Source organism: Macaca thibetana, chromosome 14 (assembly GCF_024542745.1).
Source record: "Macaca thibetana thibetana isolate TM-01 chromosome 14, ASM2454274v1, whole genome shotgun sequence".
In the NCBI taxonomy this organism is placed as follows: Eukaryota; Metazoa; Chordata; class Mammalia; order Primates; family Cercopithecidae; genus Macaca; species Macaca thibetana.
In genome coordinates this window covers 104,382,251-104,408,365 of record NC_065591.1, presented here as the reverse complement: position 1 = coordinate 104,408,365, position 26,115 = coordinate 104,382,251, and the positions used below count along the sequence as shown (strand labels likewise).

At 43.4% G+C, this 26,115-nt stretch overlaps 1 protein-coding gene across 20 annotated transcripts in view; it reads left to right on the top strand.

Annotated features, from left to right (window-relative positions):
- Nucleotides 1-26,115, top strand: part of TIMM8B (translocase of inner mitochondrial membrane 8 homolog B) — a 1,180,384-nt gene that overhangs the window by 678,151 nt on the left and 476,118 nt on the right. Inside the window, exon 1 of one of the 20 annotated variants that reach the window (XM_050757776.1) lies at nucleotides 12,191-12,194. The exons of the other annotated variants lie outside the window; for them this stretch is intronic. The gene's annotated coding sequence lies outside the window, so the exon portion shown is untranslated. Of the gene's footprint in view, nucleotides 1-12,190; nucleotides 12,195-26,115 lie in introns of those variants that run through there. 20 annotated transcript variants of the gene reach the window in all.

The following is a 26,115-nucleotide window of genomic DNA, read 5'->3' as shown; positions in this document are numbered from 1 at the left end:
CAAACCACATTATTTAACTACATTAAAATAAACGTTAATATAGCAAAAAAAAAAAAAAAAATCACCATAAGTAAAGTCAAAAGACGGGCGTGCAGGGGAGCTAGGATTGCTCAAAAACAGATGGAAGCATAACAAAAAAGCCCAAAGCCAGCACAAAAAGGCTCTGATTGGTCAAATTTGGAATGAATAGGGCATTAAAATTAATATGAAAAAGTGATTGCCTAGAATGAGTACAGGGATTAACTAGGAAGGAACTTGAGGAAACTTTTTTTGGTGTTGGAAATGTTCTACATCTTGATAAGGGTGTGAATCCTATGAGTATATATGCTTGTCCAAACTAATCTGACAGTATATGTAAGATTGGGGCACTGCACTGTATGTAAATTATACCTCAATTCTTAAAAAAAAGAAAATGGATAGCAATGGATTAAAACATAGTGAATCTTAAAAATTCATGAGTTCATAATGACACTAAAAAACAAAAGCTGGGGGAAGAAAAGTTCTCTCCCACAGAAGAATGTTAGCCAGCACATGTAAAAGAATTGTAGAGTTAGAAAACCTCAGTTTTTCAACCACCAATGTAATAATTGATTCAGGCAAGGATAATCAATGGATGCTAAAACATTAAGTGAATCGGAATGGATTTTAGAAATTAGGACATTCAAATAGTCAAAAAGTGTTACCCAACAGGTAAAAGGAAAAGTACCTTTGAAATGTCAAATTCTGGCAGGCACCAACTTAACCAAATGGTGGAACTTAATCACCTTCAACAGTGATGGGACAGATTGATGTTACCTGCTTCATCCTGTGGTGCCGTTATTAAGATGCAGCCCCGCCTATATGTTATGCCCACCAAAAATGCTAACCTGAATTTCATCATGAAGAAGCATTCAGACAGATCCTAATCATCAGGCATTCTTCAAAGGAACTGGTCTAGACTCTTCAAAAGGTCACTGTCATAAAAGACCAACAGAGCAGGGAAACTGTTTGAAATTAAAGAGATTGAAAAGACATGATACACCAAATGCAATAGCTGACCATTGATTGAATACCAAACACACACACACACACACACACACACACACACACACACACACACACACACAAAATACATTGTTAGGATAAATCACGGACATTTGAACATGGGTTATATATTAGATAAGACTGTAATACCTTTATCAAATGTCCTGAATGTGATCATTATAATGTGGTTATATAGATGAAAATCTTTTTTCTTCAAAGAGAGAGAAAGCAAGTAAATATGGCAAAAATGTTAATTAGTGGTAAATTTATGTGAAGAGAATATGGGCATTTATTATACTATTTTTTTCCAATGGTCTATTTAGAATTTTTCAGAATAAAATATTGGGGAAAATAGTGTGTTTAAAGAAATACGTATTAAATTTTAATTCCAAGTTTATGCAGTTCTCACTGCAAAGTATATTTTGGATCTCTCTGTCACTTTCTTTTCTTACTGCCATGACCTTAGCTTGCAGCTCCCATCATATCAGAGCCAGGAAATGTTGCATCACAATATACAAGGCCTCTTCCTCCTCCAAAATAATTTTTCTAAACAGAGCTTTTGTGAAGAGACACCTTGGCACAAATTTTTCCAATAGGTCCAAGTTGTCCTGGGGCTAAATTCAGAACACTTTAATCTGCCATTTTCATTAGTTCTGAACCTGTATGTCAAATTGCGTGTGATCATAGCCTCAAACTTAACTCATCCAGTACAGACTTTGACCTCTCCCCCTCCAGATTTTCCTGCTGTTTTCTATTATTTAGTGGCATCATCATCCTCTCAGTCACCCAGGCTGGCTCTCTCACAATAGGTTTCTGCTCATGCTTCATATCCTGCAGCCAAGCCCTGTTATTTCCTTAAAGTCATCCCATTGTCAATCTCTCTTATGTCAGGTCTTTATCATCTCTAAGCTCTAACCTATTACCTGCCTACCAAATGGGCTCCCTTATGTTCCATAATAAATGTTAAATAATTATGTGTCTATTGATTGAGAACAATGAGGAAGTAAAGACCCCGACTCTAGTTAGTACCCTTTTGACCTCTTCTTTTCTCCACAAGCAGGCTTATGATCTATGTCTCTCAGCAAGAAGGAACAGCAAAGCAGTTGTTTCCTGAGCCTTGGAGGAGAAACGTGGCACAGAATTCACAGCTTCTTCACCTGGGCCCCAAATGCTCAGTGTGACAAATGCCAGGAGATAGGGACAAGGGGATTAAAAACAAGCAAAAAAAATCAGTCTTACCGTCCTGTCTAATTCCCATTTCAGAAAGCAGGGACAAAAACACAGCTGGTACATTCTAGCTATTTGAAGAGCACAGGCTTTGCCTGCCTCTAAACCACTGCTGCAATGTGCCTGGTATTCATGGTGCTGACACGGGGAGAGCAAGGTGGAATTGTTCCCTGTCTGGTCACCCCCTCCTGGCTATGGTGGTTAAAGCAGATGCTCTAGAACAGGGGTTGGCAAACCATGGCCCACAGGTCAAATGTGGCCCAGGGCCTGTTTCTTTTCTTTTTGTTCTTCTTCTTTTCTTCTTTTCCTCTTCTCCTCTTCTCCTCCCCTCCTCCTTCCCTCCTCCCCCTCCACCTCCTCCCCCTCCTCCTCTTCCCTCTCTTCCCCCTCCTCCTTCTACTCCTCCTCCTCTTCTTTTTCTTCTTCATCCTCTTCCTCTTCCCCTTCCTCCTCCTCCTCCTCCTCTTCTTCTTCTTATTCTTCCTCTTCCTCTTCCTCTTCCTTTTCCCCTTCCTTTTCTTCTTCTTCTTCTTCTTCGTTCAGGGGTGTATGTGCAGGTTTCTCACATAGATGAACTTGTATCATGGGGCTTTGTTGTACAGATTATTTCATCATCCAGATATTAAACCTAGCACTCATTAGTTATTTTTCCTGATCTTCTCCCTCCTTCCACTCTCCAACAGGCCCCATTGTGTGTTGTTCCCCTCTACGTGTCCATGTGTTCTCATCATTTAGCTCCCACTTAGTTTAAGTGAGAACACATAGTATTTGGTTTTCTATTCCTGTGTTAGTTTGCTAAGGGTAATAGCCTCCAGTTTCATCCATGTCCCTGCAGAGAACAGGATCTCATTCTTTTTTATGGCTACATAGTATTCCATGGTGTATATCTACTACATGTTCTTTATTCAGTCTATCATTGATGGGCATGTAGGTTGATTCCATGCCTTTGTTATTGTGAATAGTGCTGCAATGAACATACCTGTGCATGTGTCTTTTCTTTTCTTTTCTTTTTTTTTTTTTTTTTTGAGATGAAGTCTCACTCTGTCACTCAGGCTGCAGGGCAGTGGTATGATCTTGACTCACTGCAACCTCCGCCTCCGGGGTTCAACCAATTCTGCTGTCTCAGCCTCCCAAGTAGTTGAGATTACAGATGCCCATCACTATGCCCAGCTAATTACTTTATTTATTTATTTTTTGTATTTTTAGTAGAGATGGGGTTCCACCACGTTGGCCAGGCTGGTCTTGAACTCCTGACCTCATGATTCGCCTGCCTCAGCCTTCCAAAGTGTTGGGATTACAGTCGTGAGCCACTGCACCCGGGCTTCATGTGTCTTTATGATAGAATAATTTCTATTCCTTTGGGTATATACCCAGTAATGGGATTGCTGGGTCAGATGGTATTTCTGTCTTTAGGTTTTTGAGGAATCACCACACTGTTTTCCACAATGGTTGAACTAATTTACACTCCTTACAACAGTGTATAAGCGTTCCTTTTTCTTCACAACCTCACCAGCATCTGTTATTTTTTGACTTTTTAATAACAGCCATTCTGACTGATATGAGATGGTATCTTATTGTGGTTTGGATGTGCGTTTCTCTAACAATCAGTGATGTTGAGGTTTTTTTCATATAATTGTTGGTATGGCTTGTTTCTGATAGTCTACCAGGTAAGAATCGGTTTTGCATTTTTAAAGATGTATTAAAGGATATGAGCAAGAGACCTTCCTTACATGGCCTGCAAAGCCTAAATATTTACTATCAGGGTCTTTATAGAAAAAGTTTACTCTAAAATCAGACAAAGCATTAATTTGAATTCCAGTTCTGCCCTTCAGTAGCTGTGAGATGCCAGTCAACTACTTATCCTCTCTCAGTCCCTGTTTTCTCACTTGTATACATAGATGAAACACTGACATTCAGGATGTTGTAAGAATTAACTGAACTAATGTTTGTCAATTTACTTTACATGATTCTTGGTACGTAAGTACTCCACAATTGTTACTTACAATTATAATAGAGAAAAAAATATTACTTAAAACAATTACATCTGCCTTTTTAGGAAGACATAATTTATATTAGAGAGGATATAAATCTATATAGCTTCCTTCCCCTGGCTGAGATTAATGGGGGAAGATGGAGGGAAAGATGGAAATTTTAAACCTTCTGCCAGTTATCCCAGGCTGCCAAAGAGAAGAGTTGGAATATATAATCTACTGTTTAGTTTAGTAGAGCACATCAATGATTCTTTGCATATATAAACAGGAGCTCAGATCTGAGTAGGGGGTAGGGAGATAAGCTGATCTACACAATGAAGAAAGGAGAATTGAGTTCGAAAGGGGAAGCTGGCTTCCTGTTCATTCTTGATGGCAGACTGAGTACATGGTAAGATCTCCCCCTTTACTAAATTCACAGAAACAGCAGAAAAGGTAAAAATCATAGAAAAATAAAAATATACAATCTCATATTCAAAATACAAAAAACAGAAGGATGAGTAGAGTGGAATATGGAGAGATATCCCTAAAAGGAAGAAGCAGAAAAGGTTAATATATGTATCATGTAGGGAAATTATGGTAGCATTTCTAGGCTCGGGATTCCTACCAAGAGGCTATTGAGAGGTCATAGCTATAGATACAAATGTGGGTCAAAGACAAGATTACAAAAACATGATCCCAATTCTCCACTCTTCAGCCCAGACCCTGCACACCTCAGTGTCTAAAGAAACCAAGCCACAAAGGGGGTGGCCACTCAGGACTTTTACTACGTGGGCAAGATGGGACACAGAGAGAAAAAGTCAGGAAGGGGACATGGTTGGTTCTTGAAAGGCCACTCCATATTTCAGTGACACCTGACTGCCCCAACCCCCACCAGGAGTGGTAGGTAAGGTAGAAAGTCCACTGAGTGTCCATCTCTCATGCTCAGTACTGGGCAGAAGCAACAGGGCCATGATGTGACATGCCATATCTCTAAAAACAGAGGGAGCTGCTGCCTCCTCAACAAACAAACGAAACAGAAAGGAATCTCAACCCCAGAGTAACAGTCCTCCAGGGTCAGCATACATTTTTTTTGCTGTAACGAAAAGGAAAGAGTCTCATATAGTTAACAGGCCAACATCTAACTGATACAGTCATACAAAAGGGACTCTCAAAAAGCCCGTATTGCTGATAGCTGGTGCAAAAGAAAAGGGATTTGCATAACATCTAGGAAGAGGGGATCCCTGGCAGTTACTGCCACTGCCTACCTGTGCTAGGGACACAAGGGTCAGGACTGAGAATAAAACAACTTCAGCCATGGTATCCACATAGCAAGAGGAAGAGCCTTTCTGGTGATTAGCATCATAATAGATTTAGATGCTGACCCTATCCAATCGGCTTAATCTCTTTCCACAGGTGCCTCAGCCAAAGCAGTTTGGTCTTAATGAGAAATGTCTCCCCACTGAGAAGACCAGTGAATGAGGCCATTATCCATAATCCAAAAGTCATTTAGCAGGAGAGGTAGGGAATGTACAAGTAGATAACCTTGGTAATAACCATATATAGAGCCCCTACCTCATCCTACTAGAATGAGGGACCCGTCTCATGTACTCCTGTGGAAATCTCTCAGGGCTGGATAATGCATAGTTGCCCCCATGCTCTATTCAGTTACTTGTATCACACTGAGCCATCAATGAATCCAGGCAGGTGACTTCCTCGCTCACTTAAAAGTCATGGCTAGCTATAAGGTAAAGGGAAATTAGAACCAGCATGCCTGAGGTCACCATACTCCTAGTTAGGGGAGAGCTCATCACCACCACATAGAAGTAGAAGGTATCTACAAGGAGATGCTACTGTCCAGATATACCACATCCACATAAATACAGTTGTCTGTGGCACGGGCAAGATTGTTTTATTCTAGATAGAACATAATTGAAGTAAAAATTTAGGGTACATGTGGTTTCGATATTTTTCTTACATAGATGGTCATCACATAGATGCTTGATTTTAATGCGATCTCTATAAGCAGCTAAAAGTTGATTTTCCATAGGAGACCATCTAAATAAAGACTGATAGCAGCAGTTTGCTTGCTCAGAAGTCCAGGGATCATTTCTGGAGCCTGGAAGAAACAAACTACCAGAAGCTCCAGAAGGCATGTGTGTCTACATGGGTGCCATAGAAGCTGCTGCAGTGTAACATGCAGTCAGAGTAATAGGATACCAAAACACATCTCACCGCACCAGCCTCTGCTCCAACTCAACACCTCTTGTTGCTTGGACCTCCACTCAAAGGTAGAAGGTATATGTGAAACCTGGTGAATTGGGTATCTGCAAGAGGCTGAGATTAGAAATGAAAATGTACCATCAAACAATATCAGTAGGTGCTGAATCTCCTATGTATAAAAGGACACCTGCCATGGCACTTTTGTCTAGAGTCCTGAAAGCATCATCCCCAACACCTTGACAAGGGCCCAGACAGTGGAGCTGGGAACCTGGACTTTAGACTGCCAAAGAAGCCATCCTCCAAGAAGCCATCTCCTTATCTGTCCTTGGGAGATGCACTCATGAAGGTCATCAAATGGTCCCTGAACAAGGACACATCAATATACTGCCTCAGGACAACTCCTGAAATAGAGTGGGAGTTAGATTGAGAGACAAATGTTTTCATTGCACTACAGGGTGACAAAGGGCAGGACAGTGAACATGTACTGGAGAGATTACCAAGCAAAGATATACCATTGCTAGTGGTTGGGGTGGGAAGAAATAGTGAAGGCTGTCTCAGTTAAATAATGGCAGCATATCACTGGAGTGGACCTGCTATGATTTGCCCGATCATGGAGATGATATCAGGGATCAAATAAGAGGTCTGTGTATTATACAGGGTTTTCTAGAGAAACAGGACCAATAGGATGTGTTTGTTATAAGGAATTGGCTCACATGATTATGAAGGCTGGCAAATCCTGATATCTGTGGGGTGAGTGGGCAAGTTGGAGACCCAAGAGGGCCGATGGTTTATTCCACTCCAAAGTCCAGTAGATCTAAGACCCTGAAAAACTAATAGTATAGTTTGTGTCTGAGGGCCAGTAGGCTTCAGACACAAGAAAGTCAATGTTTCAGTTCAAGTCCAAAAGCAGAAAAAAAGCCAGTTTCTCAGTTCAAAGGCCTTCTATTCAGGCTTCAATCTATTGAATAAGGTTCATCCACATTAGAAAGGAAAATTTGCTTTATTCAGTCTACTGATTTGAATGTCAATCTCATCCAAAAACACCCTCACAGAAAAACCCAGAATAGTGTTTGACCAAATGTCTGGGCACCACATGGCCCAGTCGAGTTGACACATAACATTAACCATCACAGAAAGTAAAACAACATCAATTGGCCATCTCTAGTAAACAATGAGGCTCTAAAATCACTGTTCTTTTTCATTAACTGTACCAAGAATTGAAGGGCAACAATGGTAAAACTTCAAATGAACCCCATGTGAAAAGACTCATTCCACTCCCTCTCCTTTGGGAGAGAGGAAGATTCAAAAGAAGTTATGAACAAATAAAGACCTAATTTTATGCATATCCCAACCTAGTGGTACGTAAGGGCTTCTCAACCCAAAGGAAGAGCCCTGGTAGCCGCGACATGAAGAAATGCCATGTACTAACATGAGAACGAGATTGCTTATAACTGGAGCAATTTTAGAACAGTTTAGCCCATTATAAGCAATCCTGGAAGGCCATGGCAAAGTCAGACACAACCTGAGTGCAACCTTTCTATATGACTGGTCATAGAACATGTGCATCAGTAAGGACAAAACAACTGCTGTTCTTGGCAAAGACCAAGACCAGAACCTCTGGGAAAAGCAGGCATGAATTAATAATGACCTTGCTGCATGGCCCCAGAAAGGAGATGCCACTAATTAGAAGCAAATATAATACCATAAAGGGAGGCAAAACAGAGATGAACACATGGGACAATATTACAACCAAAAGCAAGAGGTCAGGATTTATGAGGATGGTAAATTGAAATGCAAGTTAGATTGAGATGCTTGTCCAGATGTAAGAGGCTCTATGGTGTCTCACATCTTCAGTTTAAAGGACTTCTAGGTGCTGTTAAGTCGAGTCCCATGTCCAAGGGATGAAAGTAGCTTCTACAGGAAACAACCACCTCCTTCTCCTATTAAGCCACTAGCCCAGAGCTCTTCTCAGTTCCCCCCCAGGGTAGCTCTGTGAGGGCCTTGTACATAATGTTTCTACTGAGCAGCATGCTTCAGTGATGATGATGATGATGATGATTATGATCGCTGTTATAGTTGCTTTTCTTGTTATTAATAGCTGTAATTTAATATTTGAAAATCTGCTCAGAGCTTAGGGCATGAGATACAGCCAGTCTCCCAAGGAGGCAGCCTGGGGAAGTGAAAAGGTTTGGAAGCAGATGGGTCTCTCTACCACCTACTAGCTGCAAAGTAATGTGAGTTTGCTGTATTATTTTGGGATAGCCAAAATTCTGTTATAGAATCAAGAAAGCAAACTGGACGGATGAAACTTATAAGAAGGATATAACAAGCATCAGGTAATTTTGGATTCATTGTGGAAGCCAGCCCCCAAGATGATCCCAGTGGTCCTAGCTCCTTGACCCCCTGGTATATTCCTCTCCCAGGCTGGGCAGGGATGTTCTGCATAACCAATAAGATACTGCAGAAATGATGATGTGTGACTTTGGAGGCTAGATCATACATTGCTCTCCTTCGGACTACTTGCCCTTGGGGAAGACAGCTGCCGTGCCATGAGGACACCCAAGCAGCCCTACAGAGCAGTTCATGTGGTGCTCCTGCAATTACCAGCTCCAACTTGCCAGCCACATCCAAGACAAGCAAATCCCCCAGTCCCAGTTAAGCTTTCAGATGACAGCAGCCCTGGGTGACATTGTGACTGCAACCTCATGAGAGACTCTGAGCCAGAACCACCCAGTCAAACTACTCCCAAATTCCTGACCCACAGAAACTATGATAGATGGAAAATGTGAATTGTTATTTTAAGCTGCTAAGTGTTGGAGTATTTTACTATATAGCAATGGATAACTAACGCTAGCATAGATAGAAGGCAAACAAGCAGCTTATGAGGTATAGGCAAAACCCACAGGATGTGTGAAGTGTGGATGATGAGTGAGTAAGCAGCTTGTGAGACAGGCAGAATTCGTAAGATAGGCTAATTATAGATAATGAGTTAGTAACCTGTAAGACATCCTAAAGATATATACAGTAAATGGGACATACAATAAAACAAATCAGAGTGTTATCTACTATCTGTAGATAGAAAGTCATAGAGATAACAAGTCGTAATCATGCCATCTCTGGGCTAAAAGCTTTATCAACTCTAAATCAGCTACCCATTGACTGACACCCACCTGGTTCCATTTTGGCCCCAGGTGCTCTGTATAAGAAATGCAAATAAGGTTGGGTGCTGTGGCTCACACCTCTAATCCCAGCACTTTGGGAGGCCGAGTTGGTGGATCACCTGAGGTCAGGAGTTCGAGACCAGCCTGGCCAACATGACGAAACCCCTTCTCTACTAAAAATAAAAAAAAATTAGCCAGGCATGGCGACGAGGACCTGTAATCCCCACTACTTGGGAGGCTGAGGCAGGAGAATTGCTTGAATCCTGGAGGCGGAGTTTGCAGTGAGCCAAGATTGCACACCAGCCGGGGCGACAGAGTAAGACTCTGTCTCCAAAAAAAAAAAAAAAAAAAAAAAAAAAAAAAGAAATGCAAATACATTCTTGACTGTTCGGAAGCCTAATTGGCAATAGTTATAGCTAAGCATACTTGTTCTAGTCTTTGTATTCCTCCTATCACAGAGCAAAATTATGCTTTGGCCCAATAGACCTTTTGTGTGTATTTGGCCTTCTTACTCAAATCTCAGTTGTGATCCTCATAACCACATCATCAGCAGGGAAGGCTGATGCAGCAGAGAGAGGGAGGATACACAAGCTTATATACCCCAGGATCCAAGGAGTATGGTCCTTCCATCTGCCAGCCCCCATCCTAAGTGAGCTAACCTACCCTATCCCTCTCCCCTTGCTCTTGCTTTGGGTTTTCAACAGATTTAGTAAACTGTGAGTTTAAGCACTTTAATTTGGCCTATGAATCCTTCTGTTCTGAGACCTCTGACAGAACTTATCTAGTAGAATATGTAGAGGCCACTTTGCATTAAGGTAATTTCCCACATTCCTGGGACCTTGGAAAAGCCACTTCACTACTCTGATTCTCAACTTTCCCATTTAAAAACAGGAGCTAATACTACACACTTAGCAGTGCTGTAAGAATAAATGAGACACTTGGGAGAAGAAATAATGGAGTGCCAGGCACAAGACAGGTGCTTACCAAAAAAACCATTCTTTCTGTCTTGGGTGACCCTGTAACTGTCTCTAACCTCAGCCAGGTCATCCACTAAAACAGTATGGTAATATCTACCTCACGGTTGCTGTGAGGATTAAATAAGGTAATATTTCTGAAATTATCTAGCACAGGACCTTGGTAGATGGCCAATCCATTTAAATTTTCTGTCTTTCTTTCCTTACAAATAAAAAAAGTATAACAGCTGCCTCTGAGATATAATTTCAAAATTGTGGGAAATCCCTCCATTCCCATCCCCAAGTCAGGTCACATCCCTCATCTACTCCCCTGCCTCCCATTCCTTTGAAGGGTTAGGGCTTTTGTTCCTTAATGGAGAATTACAACTCATCCTGGAGGAACAAACCAAATGACTTAAATTCACCCTAAGACACAAATGACTAACAATAGATCCTTGCTCAGAGGGAAAGATTTTATTGGGTAAGGGAGGAGGGAGTAAGAAGACAGGGTTCAGAGGAAGGGCAATCAGAGGTGAGAGTAGAGAAAGGCCTCCAGAAGGGAGGCCTGGATACAAAGTCATAACAAAGACACACTTAGTCCTGTGGGTCTGTCAGGACAGGACAGGCCAAGAGAGCTCCTCCTTCAGACAGTCCTTCTCAAAGATAGCCTCCCTCAGCAAGAGCATCCTTCAGAGAGCCGCTCCCAAAGACAGCCCCTCACTTAGATAGCCTCCCTCAGGGAGTACCTCCCTCAGACAGCCCCTCCCTCAGACAGTTCTCCTCAAAGAAAGGCCCCCTCAGACAGCCCCTTCCTCAGACAGCCCCTCCCAAAGACAGCCTCCCTCAGGGAGCACATTCTTTAGAAAGCCCCTCCCAAAGACAGCCCCTCTCTTAGACAGCCCCTCTCAGGGAGCACCTTCCTCAGAAAGCCCCTTCCTCAGACACTCCCTCTTAAAGAGAGGCCCCCTCAAGACAGTCCCTTCCTCAGAGAGTCCCTCCCAGAAAAGCCCCTCCCTCGGAGAGTCCCTTCATCCAAGAGCTCCTCTCAAACAGAGTCACTTCCTCAGACAGCCCCTCCTGAGAGACCCTCTCTCACAGAGCCCATCCCTCAGAGAGCTAGTCCCTTGCAGAAGATGTGAAGCCCTTTTCGGGTACAGGAGTCAACAACCAAGAATGGAGCGAGCATTCGAGGGAAAGGAGTTGCAACAGCCGGAACGATTCATCTCCCCCAGAAAGGACTGCCACTCTCCTCTCCTTAGGGCTTCTCCTTGGCCTCAAGATAAGGGAGAGGATTGTAGGATTTGTCCCTCAGACCAAAACTGGCCCTCCAGAGTGGGTTTCAGGCCAGACCAACAGAGTCCCAGAGTAGTGTGGCAGCATAGAGGGAGACTGCAGCCTGCTGTGGGAAGCACATTAGGGATTAGAAACAGAAGTTCTGATTTCAAATTTCAGCTTCACACCTTATCAGGGCTGTGTCCTGTACCGGTCTATAATGCCTCAGTCAGCGTCACCAGAGCAAAATGGTGGTCATCACACTACTTGCAGAGCAGATTTGCCTGGCAAAGCTTAAGCCTCCCATCCCCTTCACCTCATGGTCTTGGGAGTGTGGGGAGTTTCTGTGTGGAAGAGTGTTCTGGGGGAAGGGGAAGTCTGGCTGACGGGGATGGAGCGTGTGTGTGTGTATGTGTGTGTGTGTGCACGCGCGCGCATGTGTGGAAGCATTTCTATATAAGCATTTCTGGTAAACTGCTTGAAGAGATCTCAAAAGAGACCTGACTTCCTAGGGCTGTAGTCATTTTGCACATGTGAGATTCATTTTGTGTCATTCTGAATCAAGATTCACTTTTGTGTTTGTAATTTTTTTTTTCTTTTTCTTAAAGCCACCTCCCTCTAATTGTACAAGCTTCAGACCCCACAAAGCCTGGATCCACCTAAAGTCCTCAGAGGGCTGTCACATGGATTAAATGAAGTGGCTGCCAACACAGCGATCGACTCACCTAAAAGTAGAAATTGATGCTTATGACATCTGATTCAGTGGTCCCTTCTCTCCTTCTGCCCCCCAGGTGAGGTGGGGTAGGAAGAGAAAGGCAGGCCAAGAGGCCTCCCTCAGGTTCAGAAACAGATTACAGAGTTGGCAGGGAGTCTGCTGCTCTCCCGCCAGGGCCCCTCCAGTCAGACAGGGCCAGATGATGTAGTGACTTTATTCAGTGGATAAACATCGAATTCAGCTTGCTGGAGGCCCCCCAGCCTCACATTACTGTTGACACAAAGCAGATTCCCTTTCTCTAAACCACTGTTTATATTTTAGCCAAGTGTCCTATATAAATCTCAGATCCAACCATCAGACTCTCTGGCTGCTTCAGAAATGATCAAGACCAATGAGAGAAAACAGCCTAATAAGGAGCTTACAGAAGGAGCTGGGGGTATCTCCATACGAAAGGCTGCCTTGAGGGCACAGACCAAGCAACCCAGTTCTGAGGCTCTCCAAAACGGGGGACCAGCACAGAGTTAGAAGCAACTCCAGCTAAAATAAAGGGTCTTTTAAAGAACTGGGTCTCAACTAGGGCACCAGGCCTATGAAATATACATTCAGTTCAACTCAGGTTCACAGAACATTCTCAAGTCCCAATTCAATCGTTCTAGGAAATATGTAGGCTTGGTTCCAGTTCAGACTTGTTTTTCAATAGGTGTTTTCTTTTTTTCCAGAAAAAAAAAATAGAATATGAACTTTGTAATAGCTTTGTGGTCCCATAAATTAATATTAGTGCTTGGTTAGAGCTCAGCACAGTTGTGTGGTAAATTGTGGTCTGGGGTTCAGGGTCTGGCTGAGGTCCCTGATTTGAAGGCCTCAAAGCCTGGAGAGCTGTGACTTAAAAGGACAATGGAGAAATCTCTTCCTAGTAGTAGGAGCTAGAAGCTGAATGCACTTCATCTTGACTCAGCAAGGGACAGTTCAAACACCACTCCCCCAGCTGTAGCTTTTGGGTGAGGTCTCTATGTCTTTTCTGCCGTAGTCATGCGTGGATCATAAACGGCCTAGCCCAAAGTAGCTGTTATTTTAAAGAATAATTAAAAGAGCAAGAGTAATCCCCGAGGCATGGAGGAGGGGAGAGGGTATCTTTATATTCAGACGTTCTGGACTTGATTATAAATCCTAGAGCTTGGCTGCTCCATGGGGACCACGCTTCTCTAGTTTACCCCTGTCTACATGATTAACTGACTACTGCCATCTAGTGGATTTGGAGGCCTTTGAAGTTCTAATGACTAATGGGCAGGATGTTGGGCATTGATCTTAAAAGAAGCCATGCTTAATTAGGGCAGCAGATCTTAGGGTGGCCTGTAGGTAGGATTATAGATCAATCACCCTGGAATATCCCTGTGCGCAATTTCTCTTTTCTGACAGAGATTAAAAGAGAAAAGAGAAAAAAGAAAAAACTCTGCCTATGGGTCATCAATGTTCTGAAGTTTATTTGGCAATTGAATCAAAACTGACATTCTGAGACATACAAAGGGGCTCAGTGTGAAGACTACGGATAACAGCCTTACTGCTGTATTCCGAGAGGTCCATGCCGGCTGCTGCAGTAGCCAGACTGGTCCCTGGGCATGGTTGGGGTGGAGGGAAGAAGCCCTCAGCTAGCAAACAGAAATCTCAGCCCCTACAGCCATTCTCATATAGGGCTGTGCCACCCTGTCCAGGCAGCCCCCAGGGCTTGACCCCTGGGCAATGGGTATGAAATGACCTTTTCTGGGTAGGGAAGAAAAAAGGGGCTAGGTCCAGACCCCAGAACTTCACTTATGTCACAGCTTCCGTTTACCTGCAATGGGTGTTCCCCCAACAGACACATATCTATAGATGTTCACTTTCAGATGCTAATCTGGAATTTTCAGAGAGTTTAAAAAATGAAAGATTAGCTACTTAAAGAATCAGCAAATGTGTATAAGTTCATCTTTAAGATAAATGGGAAATTTGGCAGGACTCAAAACATTTGAATCAACAACCACATAAAGACACAGACCAAATCTACACAAAGCATTTGGGTAAAGCCTGCAAATATTTCTTTTTCAGTTATTGCAGCTTCAGTTTCTCTTAGATTACAACCCAATCCCATCCCCTTTGCCCAGTGAGGCTATGAGGTTTCTGTCCAAAGCTGGAAATTGACCCCAATCACTCCTCACTCCCCCTACCACTCCAGGCTTCAGTTTCCTCATCTGGAAAATGAACCAGTGGGTTTGATTACCCCTGATATCTCTTCCAACTGAATTTGAATCCTTCAAGTCTAAATTGTCCTTTGCAAGATTTCCTCAAGTTTTGGCAGATGTGTGTTAAAGGCCTGGGGTGGACTGAACTCAGGATCTTTTACCATCTTCTGGAGTGTTTCCCAAGGAACATTTCATTCAGAAAAGGAGATTGTTTCAGCTTGAATATGACTTGAGCGCCCATCAGGTAAGATGTGTTAAAACAATTTTTGTACAGCAGACCTAATGATAAGACAGCCTACCTGGGCTCCAGCCTGCCTGTAACTCACTGTGTGAACTTAGCAAGTCCTTCACTCACTCAGACTTTGCTTTCTACATCTGAAAAAGACAAAAGAAAGAAAATAATAACCTCATCCTACCTCCCTCTCAGGGTTGTTACAAGGGGGAAAAGAGCATAAACAGATGCGAGAAGTGCTTCCTTAAAAAGTTCAATATGAATTGTTTTTCTGTTTAGGTTATATTAAATCTATTTCATATTATAAATCCCTTCCAGATGACACCATCAAACAAACAGCCAAATGGTCCATGTCTGAAAGACCACAGACTTTTATTTTGGAAAAAAAAAAAAAGCTAGGCCAAGCCTGAGATATATCAGGCTCTCTAACAACAGGGAAACTTGGTTCTTCTTTGGGACTGTTCCTTTTTGTCCTGGAGGCTTGTTAATCAGCTGTAGGATGCATTTTCCTTAAGAATTCAGGCTAGCAGTCAGTTAATCACGTAGACAGAGGTAGCCTAGAGAAGTGTGGTCCCCATGGAGCCACCAATGGAACTGGAGGCAGTAAAGGGAGGCAAAAGATGGCTTGGAAACCACTGGCATGTCGCTTTAGTGGATAGTAATGAGAAGAGCCAGACCTCACGTTTTCACCTGGAAGATCTGATACTGCTTCCCCTCCTCCACTGTAAACCCCTCCATGAAAAAGCAGAGGACCCGAAAACTGCAAGATGTGATTCATAATTGTCAATAACATTTGTGTCATTTTGATGCTCTAACTCTATTACGTTAATTGCTCTCCTCTCTACACTTTATTTTAAGGTGAACATTAATTGATTCCCAACTGTAATCACAATTATGGTGAGTTATCCTGATTAATGGAAGATGTGATTAATAGGTAGGAAGGTGCAACTGCTTCTCCTTCCCAGGGAAGAGATGATATATGTTATTATAGCTCTGCTATAGGTTGCATTTTCCTTAAGAATTCAGAGCTAATGCAAGCTATCAATCTCCATATTCCATTGTTCTTTCCAGTTGACTGGACACAACTCCCATTCGGCCCAGCCTGTTTCTCCTCGCTCACTGACTGTCCCTGCTTCCTTAGGGAACTCTCCTACTCCAGACCCACTGTGTTCCAGAGAGAAAAGAGAGATGCTAGCATGTCAGTTCTGAATTCTGAATTCTGAAAACGGAATCAGGAATTCTGGTACAGTCAAGATAGGCCAAATGGTGGGTATCTATCAGGGCCAGACCTAGAAAATTAATTGAAGTAGACAGAGGAGAAAACAAGTATCCATTTGTACTCCAAGGCCTAGCATCATACCCGGCACATGGTAGCTGTTTACCACATAGTATTTGAAAATGAGAATTGGTGAATGAAGCTTATCGTCCCTCCCTATTCCCTGACTACTAGTTGCCCATTGTGTTTCTGGACTCCTCTCTGCCGCCCCAGCCAGCTTGGTCCTCCTAAAGAAGAGTCCCCTCTCCAAGCCTTATATCCTAGCTCACCTGTCCTGCATCCTGCTCTGTGAGTGCCTTGCTAAGAGACAGAGTAGCTCAATAGATGTACCAACTGGTGTGAGAGCTGATGATAACTAACTGTCCCCAGTAACCTTGTAATTGGAACCTTACCCACACCTCTTTATAACTCCTTTACATTTTGCTCAAACTTCCTTCCCACCCTTATCTCCAGGCATCCTCTGCTCCTGCCTACCCATCTCACACACCAGTTACAGATGACCAGTGAGTTCACTGGCATCTTCTGTGTAGGAGAAGTTAAGACGATTAGCTTAACTAGAAGGAGAACTAGAAGACTTGCTTTGAAGCTGCAATGCGTGACAAGCATGGAGGTCTTCCTTTCTTATGGAGAATTTTTGTAGAGAGCTAATGTTTGCAGTTCATGATGCTATCAGCCACCTATAGTGTTCTAAACTCATACTTATGTTTACTTTCCAGGGAGCAGAAAGGACCTTGTCTCTATCATCTCTCTGATGAGATTCTACTCATTCCCCAGGCTTCGGCTTTAACAGAAGATCTTTTCAACCTGAGAGCCCTCCTGGCCAGGCAGAACACATTTCCCTCTCCTAGGCCTGGAGGCCACCTGGCCACACCTCTACCCAACTCCACACCTCTCAGCATCATCACAACCTTATAACCCAGATGTCTGCTGTCCTGTGTCAGACAAATGTCTGGGCCCCTGCAGATCTTACTGCAGTTAATACCTGTCCAAAGACAGCCAGCAGAGGGGGTGAGGGCCCAGAAGTCCAGCCCTCCCACTGCTTGCCACACTGTGCTCCCTGCCCTGGGGCTAAACCCACCTGCAAGAAAGGAGCCTTTTTCTTCACAAAAAGGTTCTGCCTTAGCTGACCACACCTTGTGCTGGTTGAATCAGGCCAGGGATGCATCGGTTCCTACGGAGCCCAAAGATGCCCATGTGTGTTCAGAGCAGCTCCACTCTAACTCCAGGCTGTGATTCTCTTGTCACACCCTTGGGCTTGACCTCAGCTCCTTCACTTTATCGTAAGTAATCAGCTACACTCAGATGTTGCGACTTTTTTGTAGACTTTACAGAAAAATGTCACAGGGAAGAAGATGGAGGTTTTTGCGTGTCTCACACAGTGAAGCACATAACCTCACTAATTCACCTGGCCCATCTATGTCCTCCAGGTCCACTCCCACAAGGAGCACAACTAGGTCCTCTCCTCCCGGCCTAGCCCGTGCAGCAGCACCTCCTGGCTCCTGTCCCCATCTTCTTCCTCCTAATCCTATTCTCCACTAATGATCCAAACCCACCCTACCTCCTCCCTCAAACTTGCAAACTCTCCTCCATCACAGCTCAGGAGACAAGCTTCAGCTACCAAGATTCCCTATTTCCCCACTTTATGATTTCTTCCTATGCCCCACTCCCAGACTAATAATTATAAATTTTCAAAATACCCTTTAGTTATAATTTATGAGTTAATCTACCAATTAAAATGTGAGTTCCCTGAGGGCAGGGATTGTATACTATTTGCCTTTGTCTACTTGGTCTGACTTAGCTTTGAACTCCAGCTTCTTCACATACTGGCTGTGTGACCTTGGGCAAGTCCCTTAACTTCTCTGAGTCCTTGTTTCCCCATTATTGTAAAATAATGGCAATAATCATTCCTATTTCAGAGGGTTATTGTAAGGATTTAATGAGATGATACACATAAAAGGCTTGGCATACAAGTGCTTGATAGGTATTAGGTAGTATTGTTAGTGTATTGCTAGGTATTATTGGTTATTATTATTAGGTACTAGCAGAATTATTACAGAACAGAAATGTACTCTCCCCCTGCCCCCATATACCTAGCAGTCACTCTCAGGCGTGGGGTGACGTTAAGTCTATCTCTATCTTCCAGCCACAGTCATCACCAACAGTACTCAAATGCCTTCTCTCAGAAAAATCATGCCATATATATATTTGCATATGACACACAGGTACTGCTTTGTCCAAATTGAGTCCATGTCTTGCCCACATGTGTCAGTTTGGTCCCAGAGCTGTACATTTTGAGGATCTGTGGTTGCTGGGTCTTTTTTCAGCCTCAGGGCCTTGCTGTTCTTAATTGGTTTGGTTTCAAAATAGCTCAGCCCTCCCAGGCAAAGGAAGCTGTAGGCTAGGTCCTGATGGACAGTTAATACATGTGTGTGGGCGTGGGTGTATGTAAATATTTAACCACCTCAGAAGAACTGAGATTCAGAGCTGTGGACCTGTGCTCAAAAGATTATGTTACAAGTCGGGGCCTTCAGCAAAAGCCTTGCTCTGAAGCTGCCAGAGACAACAGGCACATTTTCAATTTGGTTCAGTGCAAAAGATTTTTATTCAGCACCTGCTAAGCACTCAGCACTGTGGCAGACAGTCTAAGGGATACAAATGGTGTGCCCTGTATTGCTACAATAATGCTGCATAACAAAATACCCACAGCACGTGAGATTTCTTTCTCACATATCTGGGCTCAGCTGGGGTCAGGTGGTCTAGGCTGAAATTGGCCACAGGTCTGTGGGTCAGCTGGAGACAATGTTCTGTGTGTTTCTCATCCTCTATGGACCCATCAGCTACTCCAAGAATGTTTTTCTCATGACCACAGCAGAAGAGGAAAGGCCAAGCCCAATCACGTGAGCCTCTGCTTTATCCTATCTCCTAATCATCCATTGGCCAAAGCAGTCATGTATTGGAGCCCATATTAAAAGACAGGACTCTACCTGCTATGAGGCCAAGGCAGGGCATACATCCAAGCCTGATGTCTATGGAGTAGGGAAATACACTATAACCCAAGGGATGATGGAGGAGAGTGAATATTTCTGTGCAATAATCCAATCTATGGCATGTCCTAATTGTGATTCAGTATAAACAAGATCTTTATCTGAACCCCACAAGTGTGCTCAGGCTTTCCCTAAAAGAAGGGGTGATTGCGCTGTATGAGTGCGATTTTTATTGTGGCTTGCCTGTGCTGAGTTTCATCTAGAGAAAGCAGGACAAGGAAGAAGCAGTGCTGGTACTCAGAATTGATGTTTTGATTCATTCTCTGGGTTTCTAGGAGTATATCAATAGCAATATTTGGATTACACCTTTAAATTCTCAGGCAACGAGGTGCTTTTGAAGCTTCAAATTCTCATTGAAAATGCTTGTTTTATCCTTTCCAATTTGAAGATAATTCTCTTTGATAGACTTAACCAAGAGTTTTTGGCTTGAGGTTCTTGAAAATATAAGCATAATTTTGTATGTAAGGTCTATAGTTTTACTGGGTTGTGACATAGTCCAGTGACTAAAACAGGAGAATGTTATTTTGAACTCCCACAAAAAGGGTAAACAGAAACTCCAGAAACAAAAGCTCAGTGTTGAATTTCAACAGAAGTCCAGACTGGATCATTATGGAGATGATTTCCTTATAAAGTGGTGATCCCATTCTCTCTGGCTTATTTCATTCAAAATCTCCAAGCCAAATTAATTTATTTTCTTTTGGGAAGTCTGTAGATTTCAGTAAGAAATTTGGCAATGACTCCTACAATACTCTTGTAGTCAAGCTAAAAATATCACCAATATAATAATAGGGTTAGGTCAAGTCTTAGTTATTTAGAGTGCTATTTAGAAAATGTTGATTGAAGATTACCCTGAAGACCCGGCTCTGGCAATGTGCCTCAGGACTCTGTCCTTGGCCCTCCTCTGTCCAACAGTTTTATCAATTGCTTGAATGAAAGAAGAATCAGAAAGCACTCTAATCACGTTTGTGGGTGACACAATACCAGGCAACTAGTGCAAAATCCACTCTCAGAGTAAGGGCTAGACATGATAGATTAAATTTAACAAAGACAGTCACAAAGTCACAAATTTAGGCCCTGAGGCAGTGCACATTATGAAAGTCCTCTGCCTTGATAACAGTTTAAGTAGAAAACATCTGGGGATTTCAGAGGGGCCACAAGCTCAGTATGATTCAGAAGGGTGCTACAATTGCCCAGCTCTAGAGCTGAGAAAACCTCAGAGGCCGCATTCATGGAATTATGTCCCAGGTCAGAGAAAGTCATAGTCCCACTGGACACAATGTGGTTTCAGGCGTGTTGGTCACCCAAACAATGGCCAGGGATGATTTGATTTTCTGGCCAGCTGGAAAGGGATCCTCCTCTTCTCTCGTTTGTGGCTGATTTTCCTTGATTTAGCAAATAAGTATCTCATGCATTCAACAAATATTTATTTAGCACCTATATGCCAGGCACCATATTGAACACCTTTTCTAATGCTAGGGTGGTGTGGGAACCAAGACGAACACCAAAGCCCAGCGTAATGGGGGGAAATGGCAGGCGCACACACACACACACACACACACACGCAATTATAATGTGATATGGTTAAAATGATGGTGTTTGCAAAGTGGTATGTTAACACAGCTTTCCCCTGGACAAGAATTATATTCTTGGGTCACAGAGGGCAGCTTGGTATTTTAAAGGGAACCAACATTAAGGTCATTTCATCCCCAGAGCCAAGTGCAGAGCCTGGCACACAGTAGATATTTACTAAGTAATTGACGAATAGAGGAATGGGACGGAAGACTGCCTGATAGAGCTGAGAATAAGACCCAGCTCTGCCCTTTTCTGTCAGTGAGTCCATAGGCAAGTTGAATTAATTCACTGAGCCTCAGTTTCTTCATAAATAAAACAGGGATAATGATCCTCATCTCACAGGGTTGTTTTGTGGGTTTAAAGAAATGAAATGAGCTCCAACAGATGCAAAGTGACCTTCAAGATACCAATGACATAGTAATAATAAACTACTACTCATTGTTTCTCTGAGTCATGTGCCAGAAAGATCACATTTGGACTATTCCGGGCATCATGAGTTAAGATAGGCATTAACAAATTATAGTCCATTCAGAGAAAAGACCAAAATGAAGAGTGCTTTAGGAAGCAAGAAATGTTGTGGGGCTAAGGGGGCGAAGTCTTCCATAGAGCCCCAGAAGGCAGCACCAAAGGAGGGTAAAATTTGGGGAGTTCTATTCCAGCTCTGGTATGGAAGAATGTTCTGATAACCATAGCTGCCAAGAATGAAATGAGCTGCTTTACCAAGCAGGGAGCACCTCATTGCTGGGACTTTTAATGCAGGGTTTGAAGCAGCATCTGCCAGGAATGTTCAGACCATCATTTCTTCAACATGGTATTTATTGAGTACCTACTAGGTGCTCTCCTCTTGTTCTAGGGAACTTTGATTAAAAAGGAAAAGCAAAGACATAGCTTGTGGATCTAAAGCACTCACAAAAGCAAATGATTTTGTGTATAATGTTACAAGCTGCTGTGGGAACACAGAGGGTTTTATAGAAGGGATTTTGCCTTTGGATGGGAAACGGGACAGAATGACCTCTAAGGTCTCTTGGTTCCTATTATTCTATGATTCTATGTAAATCATAATCTCTTTCTGCCAAGAATTTACTCATCTAATCCAAAGGTTTTCCTTGGAATTAAACCTTGGCGATTGAGCCTCTAATTCTTGAATGGTAAGATTCCACCAAAGTATTGATAATGATGCCTTACACCAGAAAAGCACTTTCCCCCCAATCTGGTGGAAGAAATTTGACATCTATTACAACATTTAACCCTCACATCTAACCTATACAGAAAACCATGTTTAAATAGATAAGGAAATGGAGAAACAGGAACAACACGGACTTGCCTCAAGTCACTCACTCATTCGCAGTAGAGCTGGGGAGAATGCAGGTCACCTAAGCCTCGTTTATTGTTCTTGCCAATAGGCCATAATGCATTTAGTCTTCTTCTTCTTGGATTTTGTCTCGGAAAGTTTCTCTTTCCCTCTACCTCCTCCCCTCCCCCCTACTCTGTTACTGCAAGCACAGAATCTGGCAGATGAATGACCTGGCTGATCTCCCAAGTTTCCCTCTGAAATGTAGAACCCGACATCCCTCCCATTTGAAATTCCAAACACAGTCACTGCTGTGTCAGAAAAAATATTAACCGTTTGAGCAGTGGACCTTGCCGCCAGCCCAGGAGAATGATAAGCACAGGCAGAGAAGGGAAGCCACTCACTGCCTTTGTTCAGCTCTAAGGGAAGATGCATGACCTAGCTGGGGTGGCGATGCTGTTTTTTAAAAATAAAATATAGGGATTCGAATGCCTGTGCTAAGAGCATTTGCTCCATGGGGAAACGGCCTTCTCCGGGAGACCAATAAATGTGTGCTCGGGCTTATTTATTTGGCTTTCCTTTGAGGTGGAAGTGGCAACCAGTGGGCAGGTCCTGAGGCCAGGGCTTCTGCAAATGTTAGGCCATTTGGAATGCTGGCGATTCCACTGTTCTTTTTTATCCCTGGGAGTGAATCACTCTGACAGCCTGACAAGGCTGCTGAGAGACAGAGTGAGGCACCTGTTTAGACAGTTGTCCCATCAGACTGGGTAGCCTGCTGTCTCTTCACCAGTGGGGGTCAGGGCAGGGAGGAGACAGGAAAAGGATGCGGGGCTGAGCAGAAAGCTGCACTGTCACCTGAGGATGTCCCCTGGCCAAGTGCCTTGCAGGCACCCTCCTAGGGTATCCCAAGCTGCTCCACTGGCTGGTTTGGAATTCTCAGCTGGATCAATCAGGTAATGTATGTGATTTGCTTCCAGAAATATCAGAGACAAAACAGGAAAATTTCTACATCTTCATCCATGAAAAACTGAGCTCTGAAAGGCATTCTCTAAAAGGAATTTCATGTTGTTGGCAATGGCAGTATCATTGGAAGATGACCCACACCTATACACACCCACACCCATTCACACACACACACATGTGCACCAGCACCTCCTCATTCCCTTATATTGCTTTATTTTTCTCCATGGCACTTACCATTTTTGCTGTCACTTATTTATTTGTTATCTCCTCTACTAGAGAATATTCGCTCTGTGAGGGCAATGACTTTGTCAGTTGTTCATTGCCGCAGCCCCAGTCCATCAAATGGGGACTGGCAATAGTTAGTTCTCATTAAATAACTGTTTCTTCACTTGTGGCCTCAAGGCCTATTACTGGAGATTTATTAACTTAGTTTTCAAAGACTTCAATGTTATTAAAATGCAAACATCCTTAGAATCGCTCTTTAAGTCTTAATAATAGTTCTCAGCTAATAAATTTTGAGGATGAGAGAGTCTGCCATCACATTGTGAAGCGCAGATACTTTCTGGAGTTATGCTTGAGAGGAAAGCATTACAGGTGAGGAGGATCTAAAACAAGAGGGTGAGTAACAGTAAGGCCTGGAATGTGGCCTCTTGAGTATTTTGCCCCAGTTGGCCCTGCCTGAGTCATATTTGACTCTCGGGTCACTCTAAATCCAACGTCAGCAAATCCTATGTCAGCTCTGGTAGAGAAATCCCTTTCTCTCCACTCTCACTATTGACACCAAGTGCAAGAGCCCTTCGCCCTGAAATACCCATGGTCAATCAACATAACCAGTCTGCTGCCTCCAATCTCCCTATCTCATCCCTGTTGTGTACCACTTCCGGGCCAACTTTCTAAAACACCACTGTCTTTGGACTACCCTCTGACAGTCACTAAGATGATTTCTGAATATTTCTGGTTCTCCCTTTAGAGACCAATGATAGGCACGTGCATGACTAGTTTTGTTCAGTGAGTTGTGAGAAGACACAATAGACATCAGTTCTGGGCGTGAACATTTCATTGCTGATGTGAGACCCCCCAGAGCTCTTTCTGTCTGGCACAGTGACCACCAATATTTCAGATTAGCCTGGATCCTGAGTGAACAGGGTGAGCAGACACCCCTGGTAACCCACAAGGGATATAAAATGTAAAATTAACCTTCATTAAGGCCCTGATAATTAGGGGTTGCTGATTTCTGCAGCATAACACTGACTATCCTAATACCTACCACATGCAATAAAACCTATAATGTTTCTCATTACTCATTATCATGTGTGATGTATAGTACACAGATTATGGTTCTATAACCAATGTAATAGGTTATATACAAGTAGGTTACATAGTACCTCTGGTACTATTAAACAGACATGGATCTAAGTCCTAGTTTTGCTACTCACCATCAGACAAGGGCAAGCTATGTAATCTCCTACTAAGTCTCCTCCTTTGTAAAATTAGAATAATACTTACCTTGGGGTGATTAAGTGAAATAACAGTGCTGGTGACAGGCCTATAGTAGTCATTCAGCAAGGATGCCGAATGTGGGTAAGTTCCCTTCTCTCTTCCTCTTCTTTCTGCTGACATTCACATGTCTCTATCACCTGGCCATACCCAGCCCACCTGACTTACCTCCCACTACTCGCCTGCACAACTGATGCTCACATAATGTCACAAAGAGTGATGCTCAACCCTGGCTTCACATTTGAAAAATTCGGAGTGCTTTATTAAAATACCCATGCCTCCTCTTTACCTTACGCCAATTAAATCAGTCTCTAGAATTGGGGCCTGGGCTTGGTTTTCTGTAAAAGCATCTTTGGTGATTTAAATGGGCAGCCAAGATGGAGATCCCTCATCTGCAATTATATAAAGGGTTGTGAGCGTGGACTCTGAAGCCAGTTGCCTGCAGCTACGTCTTAGCCACATAACCTTAAGTAGTTTTCTCTGTGCTTTTACTTCCTCATTGGAAAGCATGGATGAGAATAATGAAACCTCACCTCTTAAGGCCTTTATGAGGCTGGCAGAAGAGTGTGAACGCACTTGTGCCATGCCTGACTCGTGGCCAACTCTCAGTGAGCATGATTGTCCCTTCCCCCAGACTGTGCTCCGCCCTGGAATGTCCTCTTCCTCCTCAAGGCCCTCTCCTCCTCAGCCCCTGCCTGAGTCTTTGTTCTGTAATTCCTTTACATGCCTCCTCTACTCCAGATACGACTGCATAGAGAGCATGTACCATGATTTGTGTGAAGAGTATGTACCATGATTTGCGTGGAGAGCATGTACCATGCCTTTACATATGCAACATATTGCTCTTCGATCTACTAAATCTATCTCCTCATAGAGACTAGAAACTGATGAAGGAAGGGGTGATATCCACGCTTCCTTTCCTTCTCTATTCCTTACAACAACCTGAGTGGCACTGTGCACATGGTACCATTGGCTGATTGATGGGCAACTGTTGGATTCAAAGCCATTCTCAGCAATGGCTGTAGCCACTGGCATGTCAACAGCTGTAACACCCAGTCATGTCCTCAAGGCTGGCTCCCCAACCAGAAATGGGGCAGAGGTTGAATACCTAAGCAGTCAAGGACCTGAACCTGGACCATACAGCACAGAGGACAGTGAGACAACCCTCCTCTCCTCAAGTCCCTGTGAGGGTGGTGGGGCCACCCAATCAAAGGAGAGCCCTGCATTGTAACTTTTATACTGTGGCTGACAAACGATCCCGCTCCAAAGAAAGGGAGTGCTGGGGAGATTTTATTTTCATCCTTCCTGATCTTCTGAGATCTGTGGAGAAACGCTTCCCACCAGCGGTGGGCCCTCCTGGCGTAGGCCCAGGTGACCTGGAGTCCATCCGGGAAGTCACAAGCCTGAGGATACGTGCAGGACTTCCTTGCTACACCCTTCAGATGAGGGCAGGGGAGGCTGTGGAAACCTGTAACAATTTCTGAGG